Below are 19,537 nucleotides of genomic sequence, written 5' to 3'. Positions count from 1 at the left end.
AGATATCCCGAGTCCAATCTCCGGTTTACCGGTTTGCGGAGTCCGGGATGGTGATGCTGGGGATGAGCCTGGTGTGGAAGGATGCGGATGCGCATAAGATTCCAATCGTCCTCGAATACGGTTCGAACTCTGTTCCTTAAGGTATGCTTTGTTTCTTTTTGTTGATTTAGAATTTCTTCTAACTTCTTTCCTGTTTATTTCAGAGGGGAACGACTTGAAGTCGCTCCTGTACCCGCGGGAGGCTGATGGTCCCGCTCGGATGGGTACTCGCGCTCTAGACGAGAACGAGTTGCCCATCCTAGAACAAACGGCGGATCGGTTCGTGGAGGTCTACCCGCTAGGCCACGAGATCCTGAGCGCCAGGCGGCCAGGTAAGGCGCTATTCAACCCTCGACCCCTCAATGTTGAAACCTCTGCTGGAATTCCTCTAATCGTATGTTCTGATGAGGAATCCGCAGATGGTCCTCCGTTGGTGCGGAAGAAGAAGGCTGCCGGCGGGAAGGGGAAGGAGAAGGTGGCCTCCACTGCCGATCCGGTGCCTCGGTCTGATTCGGAGACCGAGAGCGAAGAGGTGGCGGGGAATCCCGGTGGTGATAAGACCACCGCTCCGGAGGCTGCGACTGTCACCTCCGGAGAGCCCAAGAAGAGGACGGTGAGCGGCGCAAAGAGGCCGGCTCCATCGGGTTCGTCCCCGCCTCTCCGTACCTTTAGGCTCAAGAAAACCCGTAAGTACAAACTTCCTTTATCTTTTAACTTCATAGTTTTCCATCATTAATACTTATCTTCTTTACGCAGGCGTGGATGTTGACGCATTCCAGGGTGGAGCGCAGAGGAGTACCTCCCCGCCAATGACGGTAGGCCCGGTCAGCCTTCCTGAGGCGACGACCCAGGCGGCTGCGCCTGCGCCTGCTTCCACTGGTTCAGTTGCTCGCTCCGTTGAGCCGACTGTTCCAGTTGTGATGACGTCACCGCCAGCTGTGAGTGCTATTTTTACCGCATCTTTCACCGAGCCGGCGGTTACTTTTGCTGCGGATTCCGCGGCGGCGACCGCGGCAGCTTCTACCATGCCTCCGTCATCGGCAACGACGGCCGAACCTTCAGGTATGCATGGGGCTTATCGCCAACCTCTTCCTCCTTCCCATCTGCCTGACCTCTTGGATGGATTTCCGTTGGGTTCAGGTGATGGGTTTGGCGGCTATCGGCCTGTTATTGACCCTACAGGTGCGTAGGGTTCTTTTGGCCCATTTTATATATATATTTTTTTATCATCTTTTCCTAACTGCTTTATGTTTTTTGCAGTGTCGGATTCCAATGAAGTGTATGTTCCACGATGGAACATTCGCCGAGGAACAACCCTTCGCACCCCTGTGGAGTGCGTGGAGTGGGCTCGTCACGCTGCTCCCAGTGGTGCGTTGGGGGAAGCCATGGCTAGCTACCAGGAGGGTAGGCTAACCAATGAGCTTCGGGTTCTCCTGGCCCGGATGCAGCCGCGCGTCGAGCTGCTTTGTCGTGAAAACGACAAGTTAAAAGCAGCTCGCATTAAAGAAGTAGCTCAGGCGCGGGCTGTCCGGGAGGAGAACCAAAGGCTTACCGCAGCTGCTGCGGAAAAGGAGAAGGCCTTCAAGGCCCTCGAGGTTGAAGTTCAGGCCCGGCTCGAGGCCCGTTCCAAGGCTGCCCAAGCTGTTAATGAACAGCTTCGGCTGGCTAAGGAAACTGCAAGGAACGCAACCGAGAGGGCCACCAAGGCTGAAGCTGTTGCTGAGCCTCTACGCGTGGAGAATGAAGAGCTTAAAGCCAAATTAGAGGCTCTCCAGCAGGCTCATGATGCCTTGGCGATGGAAGACGCCAAAAAGCTCCAAGAGATCTTGGACCAGAGGGGGGTGCTTGACCACACTGAGCGGAAGCTAAAGGGCGTCGAAGAGGCTGCGGCTAAAGAAGTGTTGCTTGCCAACCTCAACAAGAGTGAAGCCGAACGCGCCCGTAACGAAGCTCAAGCTGCCCTCCAAGAAGCTCTGGTTGCCAAGGAATGGCTTCTTCGAGAAGCGTTGTCTCAGGTATGCTTTTTATTTCTTTACGCTTTTCTTTGTAAATAGAAAAGGTTCTGATACTTGTATATTTTCTTGTAGGTTGTGCATCGGGTCTTCTCAGAGACGTCTTATGATGATGCTATGAGCGCAGCCCTCAACGCTTCTCATGAGGATGGGGAAAAGGCCGGCTTCCTGCTTGGTCAAGGGTTCGTTGAGAAAGGCATCCCGCCTTCCAACTTCCCTTTGTATAATGTTGATACTGAAGCTGTATACGACCAAGCAGTGAATCAGTATGCCGCCTTCCCGCATCCGGTGGTGGAGAAGGTAAACGAAGTTGCTGCTGCTGATGATGGGCTAGCTATCCTTAAAGCTTTCCTTGAACTGCCACGCTCTACTGATGGTGCTGGTCCAAGTGGAAGTGGCCCTGAAGCCTGATCCTTTGAACGTGGTAGATAATAGGTTGAAGTTTTGCTTCCTCTTTCGTGATTGTGCGGGTAGGACCGTCACTTGCACTTAGTAGGATGGCTAAACTTTACCATCTGACCTGCGTGGAGGTTTTCCTCATCTTTTTTGAAATTTCTAAGTCTTTAGGATAAGTTAACCTTTGAACGTGGTAAATAATAGGTGTGAAGTTTTGCTTCCTCTTTCGTGATTGTACGGGTAGGACCGTCACTTGCACTTAGGATGGCTAAACTTTACCTATATCTGACCTGCGTGTAGGTTTTCCTCATCCTTTTGTTAGAAATTTTCTTGAATAAGTTAACCGTTCGACGCGCGGTTGTCAATAGGTTAGTGTTCAGTTTCCTCTATCATGATTCATGCGGATAGACCGGCACTTTCGTTTAATGGGATGACTGAACTTTTCCCCTTCGACTGACCTGCGTGAAGGTTTGCCGTTTTTTTGGGTTTATGCGGGTTTTGCCGCCTTCCCCATGCAACGACTTTTCACGTAATTATGCAGTGAAAACCGGCATATCCGTGTTGAATAAATTAACCGTTCGACGCGCGGTTTTTAATAGGTTAGTGTTCAGATTCCTCTATCATGATTCATGCGGATAGACCGGCACTTTCATTTAGTGGGATGACTGAACTTTTCCCCTTCAACTGACCTGCGTGAAGGTTTGCCGTTTTTTGGGTTTATGCGGGTTTTGCCGCCTTCCCCAACCAATGACTTTCCACGTAATTATGCGGTGAAAACCGGCATATTAGTGTTGAATAAATTAACCGTTCGACGCGCGGTTGTTAATAGGTTAGTGTTCAGTTTCCTCTATCATGATTCATGCGGATAGACCGGCACTTTCATTTAATGGGATGACTGAACTTTTCCCCTTCAACTGACCTGCGTGAAGGTTTGCCGTTTTATGGGTTTATGCGGGTTTTGCCGCCTTCCCCATGCAACGACTTTCCACGTAATTATGCGGTTAAAACCGGCATATTAGTGTTGATAGTTCATAAAGTATAAATGTAAAATCATCAGCGTCGATGTTCTAAGGAGAATCATTTCCATTAGAAGTGGCTCTTGGCCTTTTCTTTACAAATTTGGAATTGATCTACATGCAAACTGTATAATTGAGCTCCCTTCCATGTTGGGATGGGAGTGCCATCGAGCCGATACGCACCTGGTTCGGGATCTCGTTATTTACGCAGCATGTAGTCTCCATATTGAAGCTGGAATTTTATTCGTGTTTTCCCCAGCTGGGGTTCTACACGCATCAGTCTGCTCAGCGTTCATTGCGCCACGAGGTGCGCGAGCGTCCCATCTCTGACAAATGCTTCGACCATGTCCTTTACGTCTATGCATTCTTCTGTGTTGTGTCCTTTTGTCCTGTGAAAGTCACAGTATTTGCTCCGATCAGCATTGTGACGATGTCGGATTATTGGAGGCTTTGGCCATGGGAGCTCCTCAGTGGCGAATATCACGCTTTTGGTGAGCGGCGTCCATCTGGAGTTCTGGTTCGACCGTACGTTATCCCTTCCGCCTAACCGATGTTGCAAGCCGGATGAGGTGTCAAAGTTTACCCTTGACTGCAAAATGCCTAGCTTTCGCTTTTTGTTTAATCGGGCGGTAAGGACATTGTCTTCCCTTGTTTTCTGGGTGTAGAGGTTTGTGCTCTGGGGGAGATCTCTACCCAGTTGCTTCTCCGTTTCCGCAAAGCGTTTAGCTGCTGTCATGATGGCATCCCATGTGGATGGCATGCCATCTTTACCCGTTAAGGTGCGGATGAGCTCTGGGTCGTTCGAGCCCTGAATAAAAGCAGCGCGAACAAGATCTTCGCTAATGTTACCCAGACTTAGCTTCTTCGAGTTGAAGCGAGTGATGAAGTCTAGCAAAGATTCATCTTCCTCTCGAATGCATTTGAGGATTGTCCATTGCTCCTCGGTATACTTTTTTTGCTGGCTGAAGTGTTGGCTAAACTTCTGTTGGAAGTCTGCCCAGTCGTAGATGTGGTTGACCGGTAGACGATCGAACCACGCTCTAGCAGCCCCAACAAGCGTCATTTGGAACATGTAACACCACGTAGGTTCCGTCCAACTACTGACGTTTGCCCCCGCTATGAATCTGTTCAAATGATCATCTGGGTCAGATATACCATCATATGTGCCTATGCTGGACATTTGTTTGGCACTTTTTGGGGCAATTGCTTCCGCAATGTCCCTTGCAAATTTGGACGTTCCCGCATTTGCAACGTTTGGTCTGAATGTTTTGGAGAAGTCACGTGGACTTCCACCTGTGTTTTTTGGTTTGAAGGCTTCTCCAAAATGCCTTGTCGGTTGGGAGTCCGTTTCCTTACGCTTCCCTTTTGCCCTATGGCGAGGGTTCGCGTCGGTGTCGGATTCCTCCGAGTCATCGTCCAAGTATTCTTCGAATTCGTCAGCCTGTTGGACGGAACGCAAGCGTTCGTCCAACTCAGCTTGGAATTCCTTTTGACGTGCCTCCGCCCATGCCTTAACTTCATCGAGTGTTTGGCGGGGGAGTCTTGTTCGTTTCTCTAACTGGGTATCGGTGAATCCCAGTGAGCGATTATTTACTGCACTTGCCCCAGCTTGGATAACTGGGGTAGTGTTTGTAAAAACTGTGTAGCCGGTATTCCCCCCAGTAGCTGGGGTTGTGGTTACCGGAGTTTCTTTAACCATCTTTCCAGAAGTTTGAAAAAACTGGAGAAAAGTGAAGTTCTAGCTTTATGCACGGATGGCGCCAATGAAGAAACACTAACCGGACCCCGGGCAGATTACGAGTAACCTGGGGGTTAGATAGATGTTTCCCACGAGGGGTTAGACCCGGCAAAGATGGTTCTTCTGATAACCTGCAAAACAGACACTGTGAGCTTGTCACTGAGAAGGGGGGGGGGTTCCTCCTTGTGACCACCCTCCGGCGTGAGAATCAGACTAGATTGCTCTTTAAATATAAATGTATATTAAGAGATTGCTAGAGCAGATATCAGGTATATTATGATAAGATATGTTAGTAATGTGATGGTCATACCATTTGGGGTATTTATAGCCGAAGGTAGGTTTCCAAGGAGGTGTGGCCTGCTGAATAGTATTCCTGTTCTACCAACTGTGGCCTACGCACGTGCCCTGCTGGTAGTTGGTGGGTAGGCAGCGGCTGATAGTGACCAGGCCTACTGTGTACTATTCCTTTTCCACCAACTGCCGGCTATGCACGTGGTATGACAGGAGTTGGTGAGTAGGCAGCGGCTAATAGTGAAATACAGTACAGGAGCATGCTGCTCGCCATACTGTTGTCAATAAGCTGTCGTATCTTTAGTCAGATCTTTTGCCCATACCTCGTCAGGTACAGTACAGAAGATCTTCCCGTATCGTACGGACTGGCTTATTTGGGCGGGAGTATTCCCCCTCCCGCCCTTGTGCGGGATTGTTCCCGGCTTTGCTCATTCCTTCAGGTGACACTGAGTGATTGAGAGCTAAGTGCCTTGTGCGTGTAGCCTTGCTGCGCGGGTGGCCTTCCCTGATGGCTTGTATCCGCAGCTGCGGGAACAGGCAGAGTCCTTCACCATTGGGAGGCATTTCCTGCGGGAACAGCTTGCGTATTGCGCGTAAGGACGTCACGTCTCTAAGCATGGTGGGTCCTGCGGATCCAGTTGGTTTCTGCACAGACATCCCTCTTCAAGGTGAGTCTTGCGGGTCCAACTGGGCTCTGCTGGGACCTACCTCTTCAGTTGGAGATAAGTCAGCATCAATATTCCGTTGTTCTCTCTCTAAATTCACTCTCTACAACAGATCAAAAGCAATCCTCTCTCTGAATTGAAGAAAACAAATACATAGGTAACTTATAAATCGGCAATTGTTTTGAATCATTGTCTGTTGTTTTGATGTATGAAGGGATTCCAGCAGTGCAACAGTTAAAGTGCAATGGTGGTAGTCGGTTGGAATTTTCAATGACGATGATTCACTTAGCTAATTGTGCAGTTTCAAACTCAGTGCCTTCTATATCACTGTAAGTCCTCTTCGCGTCTGCTATGTAATTTGTATTGTATTCGTTTAATTTGTTTTGATATTTATGATTGCAAATACCCGCGGCCACCATAGTCTCCGACGGGCGGAAGGAAATTGACGGAAGTAATTGTTTATTGTTTATCATTGTTTTAAGGGTATCTAGGTGCGTGTTTCCAAGTTATTAGTGCAATTTGAATAATTAAATCATAATTAGATGGTTCAAATGGTTGATAACTATCATTATGTTGAAGCCCTGTGTGAATGACTACCAATATTCATTATGCTGTTCTTTAACAGGTTTGATGTGAAGGATGGTAAGAAAAAAAATGAAATAGGAGGGGTATAAACGGTGGATGCTGGAGCCTCAAGCTATTAGGGCTGAGTACGGTTCGTTTCGGTTCGGTTTTTAGGTGAAACCGAAAAGTCGGTTTTTCAAATTCACAAACCTATCGGCTTTCGGCTCGATTATAATCGGGTTTTTTTGTGTGTGTAGACATTGCAAAAGAATTCCTAAAGAATGAAAATGCACATTAGATTCAAAACACAACAAACTTGCAAGGGTACTAGAGTTTAAAATTCAATAAAATTCTTAATAATCATCTTAGTTTTGCAAGGGTACTAGAGTTTAAAATTCAACAAACTTGCAAGGGTACTAGAGTTTAAAAACACTAAAAGCTTAGTTCCAATATTCATTCTTCATCTTATTCATCTTCAAAGTTTACTCCAAATATTTATCATCTTCATAAGCTTCATCACCATCAACGGTAGATCCTTTGGGTGTTTTGATTTTGGTCATAAATCTAAGAAAACGCATATAATTATGTTAATATTTAAGTAAAAATACATATCGGTTCGGTTTTTTCAGTTTTTTAAGAATGGAAAACCGAACCGAAACCGAAAATTCGGTTTTTCAAGAAAAACAACGTCGTATGCTTCGGTTCGGTTTTTTCGGTTTGGTTTTTTTGATTAATTCGGTTTCGGTTCGGTTAATTCGGTTTTCTGCTCACCCCTACAAGCTATAGCCAATAGTTTTTAATCAATTCAAATTATATGCTTTGAAATGTTAGTAGAATAGGGGCAAGCTAACTATCAAACTAGCACATTCTTTCTAGACATCAAGCTAATTATAGTGAAGCATCTTGATATATTTATTTAGATAAACAATTAAACATTTCTTAAGTTTTGAATGGAGCGTTAAACAAGCTCATGGCTAGCTTGAAATCGGTTCATTTGTAAACGAGACGAGCAATATTTCAGCTCGCTAAGATAAACAAGCTGAGCTGGTGAATTTGTAAACATATGCACTTGTGATGATACTCGAGATGTCAAGTCAGCAGTCTCACATTGCAAGCTGCATAAACCTGGAATTCCCACTGTGAATAATAATAACTGTTTATGTGATAACATTTCTCTTTTAATTTATAAAAATTAAAGAAAACTAGTAGGAAAAACACCTGCCCGGGCATAACTTTACCACTGGTTCCACTGATATTAATTCCAGCATACAAGCAAGCCTTGTAATGTGCATCCGATATGTCTCCTCCAAACAACTTATCCGCTCCAGCACCACAGTAGTATGGGCCCTATGTGTTTTTAAAAAAAAATTGAAATAATTTAAAATAATAATAGTTGTTACCAATATTAATCTCATTGATAGTACCTGTGGACCAGGGTAACCTCCTGTTGGTCAACCAAAAGGCCAGTTAACATTTGGCTTAGGTAAAGTGTACTCTTGTTCAATCCCAAACCTATAATCAAATTTTATTAATAAAATGAGTTATTTTGAAAGGAGATGTGTGCTGACTTATAAAGTCAAACATACCAGGGTACTTGAGCTACAACTTTAGGATCTCTGAAAATTTCAGCAGCCTTAGCACGTTTGTTTGTAGGGAACGCCACGCCCTTGTGGTGTGTATGCGTCACATATAACCTTTAAGAAAAGATACCCGTTAGCAATGGCGGATTCAGAAGTTTAACTCAGTGGGGGTAAAAAATAATCAATAAAAAACTACGTAAAAATGTAAATACATACTTCATTAATTAAATATTACGTCGCAACATACCTATTACAATTGTTCTCTTCGTGATTACATCTTTTGGAAACGGTCAACTGCAGCTTCATTCGTAACACTAATTACGAATATGCTACAAATTACACAAGCCTCATATTGAAAATTGCACACAATATCATTAACTTCAACGAATAAAACTTAGAAAATAAGTCATACGGAATGAAAGCCATCATGTTTTGAAATAACTTTGTGTTAATCTCATTTAAACGCTCACCAAACTCTTAATAAGCATATCGACAATTTTGTTAGAACAATTAAAATTATACTAATGTTGATTGCAGATATTGTATCTTTGTGTTTTAGATGTGACCTCTGTCATTGATATAACTTCTATGAAACAATATTCACTCTAAAAAACTCAAATCTCATAAATAAAAAAATAAAATGAACATAAATATAAACAACCGTGTTCTTCGTTTAATCGAGCATTAGGTTCTTGTTCTCTTTCTTTTAATCAATCATTAACCAGCAGGAATACACGTGGGCTAGGCTTTAAATCTTGTTCAGTGGGTTGAAACTTGAAAGATTGTAGAGTATGAGGGCCTAATAAAAAAGAAAGGGGGAGTAAATGTGCTTTTATCCACATTTACACTATAAATTCTATTAAATACACAATCTCATAGGACCCTGAGTGGGCTAATACCCCCCCTGACGATAACTTCCGTCCGCCACTGCCCGTTAGAGTTAATCAAATCAAATCTATAATTCCATTTTACTTTGCAACTTTTATATTAAAAGGTTACCTAAATAATTAAACTCACCAAGATGTTGTTACCGCCACGGAAAGGATCCTTAAAGATCGCCTGCGGGCTGAAATATTAAATTTTAATGGAATTCTCATTAAAATTTGTCATAATTTGTCACTAATTGTTATTGATAACAGTCCAATAATTAAGAGTGTGGTTGATTAGAATGGAAGTCTTCTGTCTGAATAAGTGATGGAATATATTCTTTCTGTGAGATGGCTGTTGTTTTAGCATAGCCAAATCAAACAGAATGTTCTGAAGATGACATAATACACACAAGTATAATATATTGGTTGTATGATAGATTATCAAACCCGATGGGAAAATCTGCAATTGATTGCAAAAGTCTTTCCTCCATCCCCAATATCGCCTTTACTAATGGTAGTAATACTTTTGATCTCACATCAATTCATATTATATTTTTTTTTGGGTAACGCATTGACTGTGTTTTTTAGGTCATTGCCCTGGCTCACCCAAGTTAACTCTATACTTGAGGCTACCTGATATGTTTCGAAAAAAAAGGTATATGCAGTGCACAATGTATATATTTCTTATTGCGGTCAACAAAAGTATATAACGTTTTATTTTGTTTGCTTTAAGGTGTAGTTATAATAAACATTATATTATTGTTTATGTGTTCAAATGGATGCTCTAATTTCTCATGGATTAAAAAGCTATTACGCGTGTGTTGGAAAGAGTCCTAACGCTTACTAAAGCCCGTCAAAAATTTCTTAAGGCTATTTTTAGAAACGAACTATTATGTTCATTATACGAAGACCAGGAAGAATGATAATCAAATGAGGTGTGCCCGTTTTTTCATTTTTTATTTTTAGAATGAGAGGTGTGCACGTGATATAATGAATTATATATTATATATTTTGGTTTTGTCCACTGTTATTTATTTATTGTTTTGAAACTCTTTTATTTATTATTTAATGAAATAGTTATTAAAAATTATTGGGTTAAAACGGTTTCTTTTCAAAACCTGAATGCTTAAACTTATTTACCCGTCGATCCGGCTCAGTTTGTAAACAACCCGAGCCCTAGCCAAGGCTAGCTTGGCCCGTTGGCTTGTTTAGCTGGTTTATTGGCCTGTTTAAATTAAAGTCCAATGATCTTGGATGTTAGAGGCCAATGTCAGAACTGTTTTTTGGCAATTTTTACTTTTTAAGACAACTTTGTCATGTTACTTAAGATTGATCGTTGATCTGGGCATTTTCTAGATATCATGTTATATTTGACTTTTTGAAGGTAACTAAATATTTTAGCAACAGAACTTTATATATAATTATAGTTACAAAATATATTAAATTTAAATGTAACTTATAACACTAATCACTTTATTAGTCTCTGACAAAATAGGTCAGGTCTGATCAATGGCTTGGGTTGACCCATAATCATTTTTTTAAGCATTTTAAAAGATTTTGTGTAGATAACTAATGCGTTAGTTAGGATTTCAAAAACAATTTTATTGATATAATAATTTGTATCTTTAAACTAGAAGATTCAAGAGGCTGTTTGCATTAATGTTTTATAACGAAGGTTGTTTGTTTGATCAATGTTCGTTTATTCAAATGCCAAATTACGTTAGGAAGAATCAAAGAAGGAACAAGGGAAACTAGAAAAAAGGAGCTTCGTAAGGCTTACAACTTTACAACTAAATGATATTTGAAAAGCAACTTTTAAAGGGTGTTTAGGATTTGCTTATTTAAAAAGCTTATATGCTTTATCACACTTTTCCAAAAGCATATAAGCATATAATTATAACTTAATACTTGCATCAATTTTTTAGAATCAATATTCTTTCATAACGCCCTCTCACCTGGTCAAAGGTATGTTGAGATTTTTATTTGAAATCTTGAATTCTAGCTCGATTATTCTAGATCAATATTGCATGAACAGTTGAAGCAAATTTGAATATTTGGTTGTATTCATTCAATAAAGTTTGTCATGTTGAACTTTCTGGGCATCCGAACATGTAGTAAAACAACGACCCTTTTTATGGTTTAATGCGTATCTTGTGGCAACATGTGAATAAAAATGTGAAATGATGAAACTGGACAACACCAAAAGACAGCGCATGGTTGGTACATGTGGTATTGGGAACACACTCTTCTAAAAGACTCCATGGATAAAGAACTACCCAAGTTGAATAAACGTTTAGAATATAAAAAGGTGCAACACTTTTTTTGTTGCTTTCCACCTTCATAATAATTACTAATATATAGTTTTATAAGTAACATGTAATTTTTTTGTTTGTCCATAACTTATGTTGTGTGAATAAACATATTTGCAACCAGCTTTCATTTTAATTAGCAGGTCATGTTTTGGTGATGAAGTAAACGGTATGAAAACATAGGTGCTTGAGAGGCTTATGAGGAAATTAGTGCTCAGGTTGTGCTAGGAGACTGAACTACAGAAATAACGGTATACAACTTTACCCATTGACTTTTTGTTACTATGTAATTATTCAGACTTTTTTTTTGTTAATTTAATCATGAAAGGAAGTGTAACTCGCTGACTCTTAAATGGGTTGTGTTCATGGGTTGGTAGGTCCATCTTGTCATGAACGTCAAAATATGGGTCCTCCATTTGCTGATGTGGTCCCTGCTGTTAATTACTTGGTATCACAATAGTATGATCCCTCATTAATCCTGTTCAAGCTTCTAGAAGGTCTTCTTGTGGTCAACGGTCTATTGATGATAATGAAAAGAAACGGATATTTAAACGTTGACGGGTAGTTTTGTGTTTTTGTGTGTTGTTATTATGAAAAGGGCATTTGATGTTGTTTTTGGCATCGTAACGAAGTCGGTAACTAAAGATTTGACATTGTTACTGGTTTAGGATAGAAAAGTTTAGGACACTTGCATCAATACATCATATATGATATATTTTTCGTATACCTTTTGTTAAAAATAAAGTTCCACAATATTTGATCAAGATCTATTCTCTTTATTACCTTACATGATAATTGTGACTTACGATTAAATTGTTACAAGAAGTGTAATCTATATTTGAGAAAAACAAGCATCCTCTACCAATTGCAACATGTTCCCATAGTTAGTATGACAACAAATATAATTAGCAGATGTCAGCTAATTTAGTGTTTGGTCTCAAGGAAATAATGTACAAGAGATGAAGTAAACAGTAAATCTATTGCTATGGTACCATACGGAATTAAACAGTTATTGACAGAGTCCTTGTTGCATCACCGTAGCATCGCAAACCAAACTCATACGGATGGAATTCCCATCGTGCACCGCCGCAATGCGCGGGCACACCTACTAGTGTTAATTAAAAATTCTTTTAATAATAGTTATGTTCATTGTTTAAGCATTAAATTATTATTTATTATTATTAATAGTTTAATTTTATGATTAGTATACATTTTTTATTTTTGTTACTTTACCACGAATTAGTTGTGTTTTTTAATATTATTGTTGTTGTGATCGTAACAAACGATTTTTTTAATAGTTCTGATAACTACTCGACCATTAATTTATCATACTATTACTAATAGTTCTACTTTTATCATTAGTTAACCAATTTAATTACTAACCATTACGCAATAATTTTTAAAAACAAACAAATTTTACTCGGGCATTACGTAACCGCCAAACACAACGAAAAGTTTGGATTCAAAAGCTCACTTTAAATCTATATACCTCAGTTAGAAAGCTAGTTGTTCAATATTGTCTTTTGAAATGTACTTTAAAATTTTTTAGAGATAGTTAGGCATGGATGTAGTAGAGGAAACGGGGTTCGGAGATGAACATATCCACTCATTCCACCTCAGCCGGATAAATCAAGAGAATAAAAGGAACCTTGGATTATATTTGTTTTTATCTATCATGATGTACAATATTAGATATAACAAGGAAAACATAAGAATAAATCTTTATTTCCCTTTCATTAAAATAAGATACACAAAATAAATTCTATTAGCGACCATGACCTTTATGACTAGGACCTGATGGAACATCTCGTTGAGGAACAATAAACTTTGTAGGAATGTGTGGAGCTCCGGGGTTAGGACCTCCGGGAGCTACTCGTTGAGGAACGCTGAACTTTGTAGGAATGTGTGGTGCACCAGGATTAGGACCTCCGGGAGCTACTCGTTGAGGAACGCTGAACTTTGAAGAAATGTGTGGTACACCAGGATTAGGACCTCCGGGAGCTACTCGTTGAGGAATGCTGAACTCTGTAGGAATGTGTGGAGCTCCTGGATTAGGACCTCCAGGAGCTACTCGTTGAGGAACGCTGAACTTTGTAGGAATGTGTGGAGCTCCATGATAGAGCTACTCGTTGAGGAACGACTTCAGACATGACCCTCCTCTTATAACACTTTAATGCCAAGTCATGAACCCGTAGTTTTCTAGCGTACCACATATATCATTACTAGTTTTTATATCAAGAGACGAGTAGTTTGAAGATGGTTCAGCTTCCGATTTTGATAAACAGGTCGATAAAACTAGCAACAAGCAGAGGATTGATCTATAAAAACTACCCATGGCGTCTATGGTAAACAGGAAGGCTGGACAAGGTCTTATATAGCAATAAAACTTTAGAATGATATTAACGTAACGGTGTTTGAAAACATCGATATACGTAAATCATTTGTTGTTAGTTAAACTAACTCATGAACTAAATATGAAAATTTAATTGTGTACTTTTAATTTGAAACAAGCGAATTAGCATTTTGATATGTTTAATAAATGCTGTAAAATACAATAAAAATATGTAAAATGTGTATTGCTAAAAATATTAGTCATAAAACTTGTCTTAAAATAATAATCCTATAGTTTACGCATCTGCTAAAATTAAATTTTCCACGTGAAGCAAACGAGACTCCAAACGCAACACTTGTTTTCGAGGTGAGGTATATACATGTTACATATAACTAGATGACATACATAAATAATTACGCACCATATGTGGATGATGACAATGCGGCATGCAAAATGCATCACTATGTGTATAATAACACAACATGTGTATATAATGGTTCGTTTTACATATAATTATGCAGCTAATCATTTAATTATATTTATATACTTCCACACTATTATAATAAAAATTTAATCATTGTTTTTTTATATATAAAAGTCACTTTAAATATCCATCATTAGTGTACTTTAATTAAATTATTTAATTCTCATGTTTTTATATTATGTTATAAAACCACCAATCAATTTACGACGGTTATGTAAGTATAAAAAGTGGTCATATTGGATAGAAATATAAAAAAGGTAACCAATAAACTTTTACTACTTTTTATGTCTTTGTCCCCTCTTTTTCTTAACAATTGAATTAAAGAGATTAGTTGCCCAATTTCTTTTCACACACTTGTCACACAAATTTCACATTTTGTTATATCTCAGATGTATATCAGGGTGTAATCAAGAGAAGGCACCTCTTAAGGAGAGAACTCTATAATTAACAGGGAATTTGTTTTAATTTTAAAAAAATAAAGTATAATTTTTTTTCTTTCATTATTCTTATATCTTAATAATGTTCCCAAAAAAAAAAAAAACAAACCCATTAGAGTAGTGCATGGGTTCAATAGTATGTATTGCATATGGTAGAACAGTATTTCGCATATGCAGTACTCATTATTGCTGTTATGCGATATAACCATTTGTACATATGCACTACATGGACTTTTTTTATATGTTTTTATTTTTACATACAATACATCACTATTATGCATGTACAATACAAACTATTCCACATATACAAAACATCACTATTTCACATACGCAATGCACACTAATGCACAGATGTAATACAGCGTTATTGCATATGTTAATTACATTGACTTTTTTTATTTAGTTTTATTTTTGTTTTTATTTTTTTCACATGAAGAATATCAACAACAAGTTAGGACAGCAAATCCCACTAACATTAAATGGCTCAGTTATGAGCAAGCATAGACGGCTCGATTATGAACAAGCATAGACGGCTCATTATGACCAAGCATAGATGGCTTGGTAATGACCAAGCATAGACGGCTTGGTTATAAGCAAGCATAGGAGGATCGGATATGGGAAAGCATAGGAGGATTGGTTATGGGCAAGCATAGATGGCTCGGTTGTTAGCAAGCATAGAAAGCTCGGTTATGAGCAAGCATATATGGCTCGTTATGAACAAGCATATATAGATAGGCTATAGGCAAGCCCAAATGGATCGTTTATGAGGAAGCATGTCTGAACCCAGTTGTGGATTGATTGATAGATAGAAATACTATAAGTAAATAATGAATGACCAATGTTAAGTTATGTATGAGTGTTTGAATGATGTGATTTTATTCTTAGTCGTATTCTATGAAATGAATGTAAAAGAATAACTCATTGATTTCGTGGTATAGCTGACTTTTAGTATGCATGCAGGTATCATCGATGTCGTGGGGAGCTTGAGTGGCGTACAAGACTATCCATATTTAAAAGTTAGTTAGAGAAAGAGGAGTTAATGTAAAAGTTTTAGTTCCCTTTGAAAATTGAATGTTCTCCACTGTTTTAAACAGATTTCATGTGTAAATCCAATGTTATGGAGGGTGACGAGGTCTGGGCCCTACACTCTAGCCTCTAGGATAGGTCTCACACCCATGTACATTACGTTTTATCTTGTCTAAATAACCAGTTTGGATTGAAGCGTTATTTAGCGCGACGCAGACGCCTACTAAACCTCTCTCTTGAGAAGTTTTCAATAACACTATAACTTTATTGATTTGTTTATGATCATATACTTAATTATATTATTGTTTTATTATTGTTCATTTGACCATTGCTTGAACACAAATTTATTACCATGTTCTTATTTTTTACAACCAACAAAGTTAAGTTTGGCCGCCGGGTACGCCCAATAGAAAAAGGCTACCATGCCTGCGATCATAGACATCGGTGGTGAACCGACCCATTATCATTCCATAACATCCCACCACTCGACCACTATTATAAATCATTGGCTCACCTAAGAGATTTTGTCACGAATGAGACTTAAATCAACGACCTTCCCATGAAAAAAGTGACTAGGGAAACGCTAGTATGTTAATTTAAAATCCTTTTAATAATAGTTATGGTCTTTGTTTGAGCATTAAATTATTATTTATTATTATTAATAGTTTAATTTTATGATTAGTATACATTTTTTATTTTTGTTACTTATTTTACCACGAATTAGTTGTGTTTTTTATTATTATTGATGTTGTGATCTTAACAAACGATTGTTTTAATAGTTTTGATCACTGCTCAACCATTAATTTATCATATTATTACTAATAGTTCTAATTTTATCACTAGTTAACCAATTTAATTTCTAGCCATTACGCGATAATTTAAAAAAAAATTGTACTTGGGCATTACGTAACCGTCAAACACAACGAAAAGTTTGGATTCAAAAGGTCACTTTAAAACTATATACCTCAATTAGAAAACTAGTTGTTCAGTATTGTCTTTTGACATATACTTTAAAATTTTATAGAGATGGTTAAACATGGATGTGGTGGAGGAAATAGGGTTCGGAGATGAATATATCCACCTTCCACCTCAACCGGATAAATCAAGAGAATAAAAGGAACCTTGGATTATATATGTTTATATCTATCACGACGAACAATAATTAGATATAACAAGGAAAACATAAGAATAATTCTTTATTTCACTTTCATTAAAATAGGATACACAAAATAAATTCTATTAGCGACCATGACCTTTATGACTAGGACCTGATGGAACATCTAGTTGAGGAACGAAAAACTTTGTAGGAATGTGTGGAGCTCCTGGGTTAGGACCTTCGGGAGCTACTCGTTGAGGAATGCTGAACTTTGTAGGAATGTGTGGAGCTCCTGGATTAAGACCTCCGGGAGCTACTCGTTGAGGAACGCTGAACTTTGTAGGAATGCGTCGGGCACCGGGATTAGGACCTTCGAGAGCTACTCATTGAGGAACTCTAAACTCTATAGGAATGTGTGGAGCTCCTGGATTAGGACCTCCCGGAGCTACTCGTTGAGGAATGCTGAACTTTGTAGGAATATGTGGAGCTCCTGGATTAGGACTGTCAGGACTGGACCTGGCACAAACCTTAGTAGGTTGACAAGAACACACAGATCTAATAAACCCAAAGGCCTCCTGAATATCCTAGCGGAATCAGTATATTCAGGGGATGGGAATGAAGGTATGAAATTTAAACGAAACAATAATAGATATTCAGTAATATCAATAAACAGAGACAAATATTCACTGCATCGAATATATCATTAATGTAACAGTGAAAGGAATGTCTAGGGTTTCGTGAAGGCGGCGGCGGTTGTACAAGAAAAACACAAAAGGAATATTCGCTGAAATGTTTGTGCTCTCGTATTCCGTGCCTAACCATGCATATAATAATGGAAACCTAGGATGCTATTTATAGGCCCCGACATTCCTTCTAGAATACCCTAATCGTTACATAATGAGTGACAGAATAAATACAAGTGTAAAACAAGTGTTCGAGTATGATGTATCTTGTTCGAGAAGACTTGATATGCCCAGCATGCTCGATGCAATACTTCGAGCATACTTTACTTAGAATATTTTCAGATAGAAAATATTCTCCTCTAGCACGCTTCAATCTTCTTGACCAATCCTTGCTTTGCTCGAATAGATCCATCGAGCAAGCATATTCTTCTTGATGTCTTCAATCCTGCCTTATAGACTTATTGAACAATCTTCAGTATACTCAGATGTATAGCTTGCTCAGGACTAAACCATGCTCGAAGTCTATACTTAGAACATTTGACATCATCTTTATTGCATCCATGCTCGACCCACCAATGTGCTTGGAGCACTTAGTTTAAGCTAGATGATCAAGTTGTTTGCTCGATTGGAAATCCATACTAGATGAAGAACACGTTTGCTCGGCGAAGTGTAGCTAGCTCGAAGCCTTCAACACTTAGAAGAATTCACTAAAGTAAGTCTGAAACACCATGCTTGAGGTAGTAGAATCATGTTCGATGGTCCAAGCTTGCTTGAAGTCCATACTTAGCCGATTTGTTGAGAAGGTTGAGAAGATTCCAATCTTCCTTGTAAATATCCGACTCAACAATACCCCCTAGATTGGAACAAGCTCAGATACACCAAAACATACCTGCATATAGTTACAAATGTATCAATTTTCTAAAGATAGTCAACTTAGGTAAAGAGTCACTACATTACATAAAGGGAATTATGCTACTTGGGCATTACACATCAAATTCAAATTAAATGTCAAAAATCAAAATACACAAAATAAGAACAAAACATAAATGATAAGCAAGAAAAAGTTTGATCATCCATAGGCTCCATCCTGCTATCTCCTACCCTGGCTCCTTTCAGCAGCTTTCTTCTTTCTGAGTCTTACTATGGTAGCCCTTTGCTTAAACATTTCAAGTTCAACACCATCCTGAGATTCCAAAGGGACTTCTACATTTGCAATATCTTGAAGATCTTGGATGTGTAGAAACTGCAACTCATCATCATTTTCAATTACAGCAATAGTTCTTCCCAAGGAGTTTCTGAGTGATACAGAGTTACTTTGCCTGTTATATGTAAGATGAACAATTTGTCCATCTTGTTGAAAATGTGAGTTTAGCTCTTGCATCTCTCTTCTCATTGCCAAACACTCTCTTAATATTTGTCCTTTTGAGCTTGAGCTGCTGGCTTTGAGTGTTGCTGCTTTCTCTGATTCCCAAAGGGAGTGCTCAAATAATCTGACATCACTTAGCCTTTTCCTCCTTCTCTCCCTCTCTGCTTCAGTGTGAGCTTCTCTTCGTTTTTGATTGAGGAATGGAAATCCTTTTTCAAATTATTCCTTTAAGAACGTAGAGAGATCATTCCTTTGTTGGCCAGCAAATGTATCTCTTTGTTGATTGTCATGTAAGTCCAGCTGAGCCATTTTCTCTAACTGATCCTTTGAGAAACTTCTGAAATCATCTCTGAATATGTTATGAGTCTCTTTACCATCTTCAGTTATTACCCTCAAGGTCTTTGATCTCTTGTCGAAATAGAGATTTGTTGGCAAGTTTAGATTTCTTTGTGGGACCTCAGGTCTTACAATCTCAGATCTTATAACAGGTCCTCTAGTTCTTGTTGATATGACTTTCTTCCCAACCTTCCTTTCAGATTCTTCAAACCATTTTCTGATTGTTTCACCAGTTTGTACTACCAAATTTAACATGTTTGCACCTCTTTTGTGCAGTATGCTTATCATTTCAGCTCTT

At 39.1% G+C, this 19,537-nt stretch overlaps 1 pseudogene; it reads right to left on the bottom strand.

Moving 5' to 3' along the window:
- Positions 1-7,810: 7,810 nt before the first annotated feature.
- Positions 7,811-18,930, bottom strand: LOC143592840 (glutamine synthetase leaf isozyme, chloroplastic-like; annotated as a pseudogene).
- Positions 18,931-19,537: the final 607 nt, after the last annotated feature.

Source organism: Bidens hawaiensis, unplaced genomic scaffold (genome assembly GCF_021521415.1).
Source record: "Bidens hawaiensis isolate Kalapana, Puna unplaced genomic scaffold, B.hawaiensis_p1.1 tig00041291_1, whole genome shotgun sequence".
Classification (NCBI taxonomy): Eukaryota; Viridiplantae; Streptophyta; class Magnoliopsida; order Asterales; family Asteraceae; genus Bidens; species Bidens hawaiensis.
The sequence above is the reverse complement of the archived record's forward strand: the minus strand, read 5'-3'. Positions and strand labels throughout refer to the sequence as shown.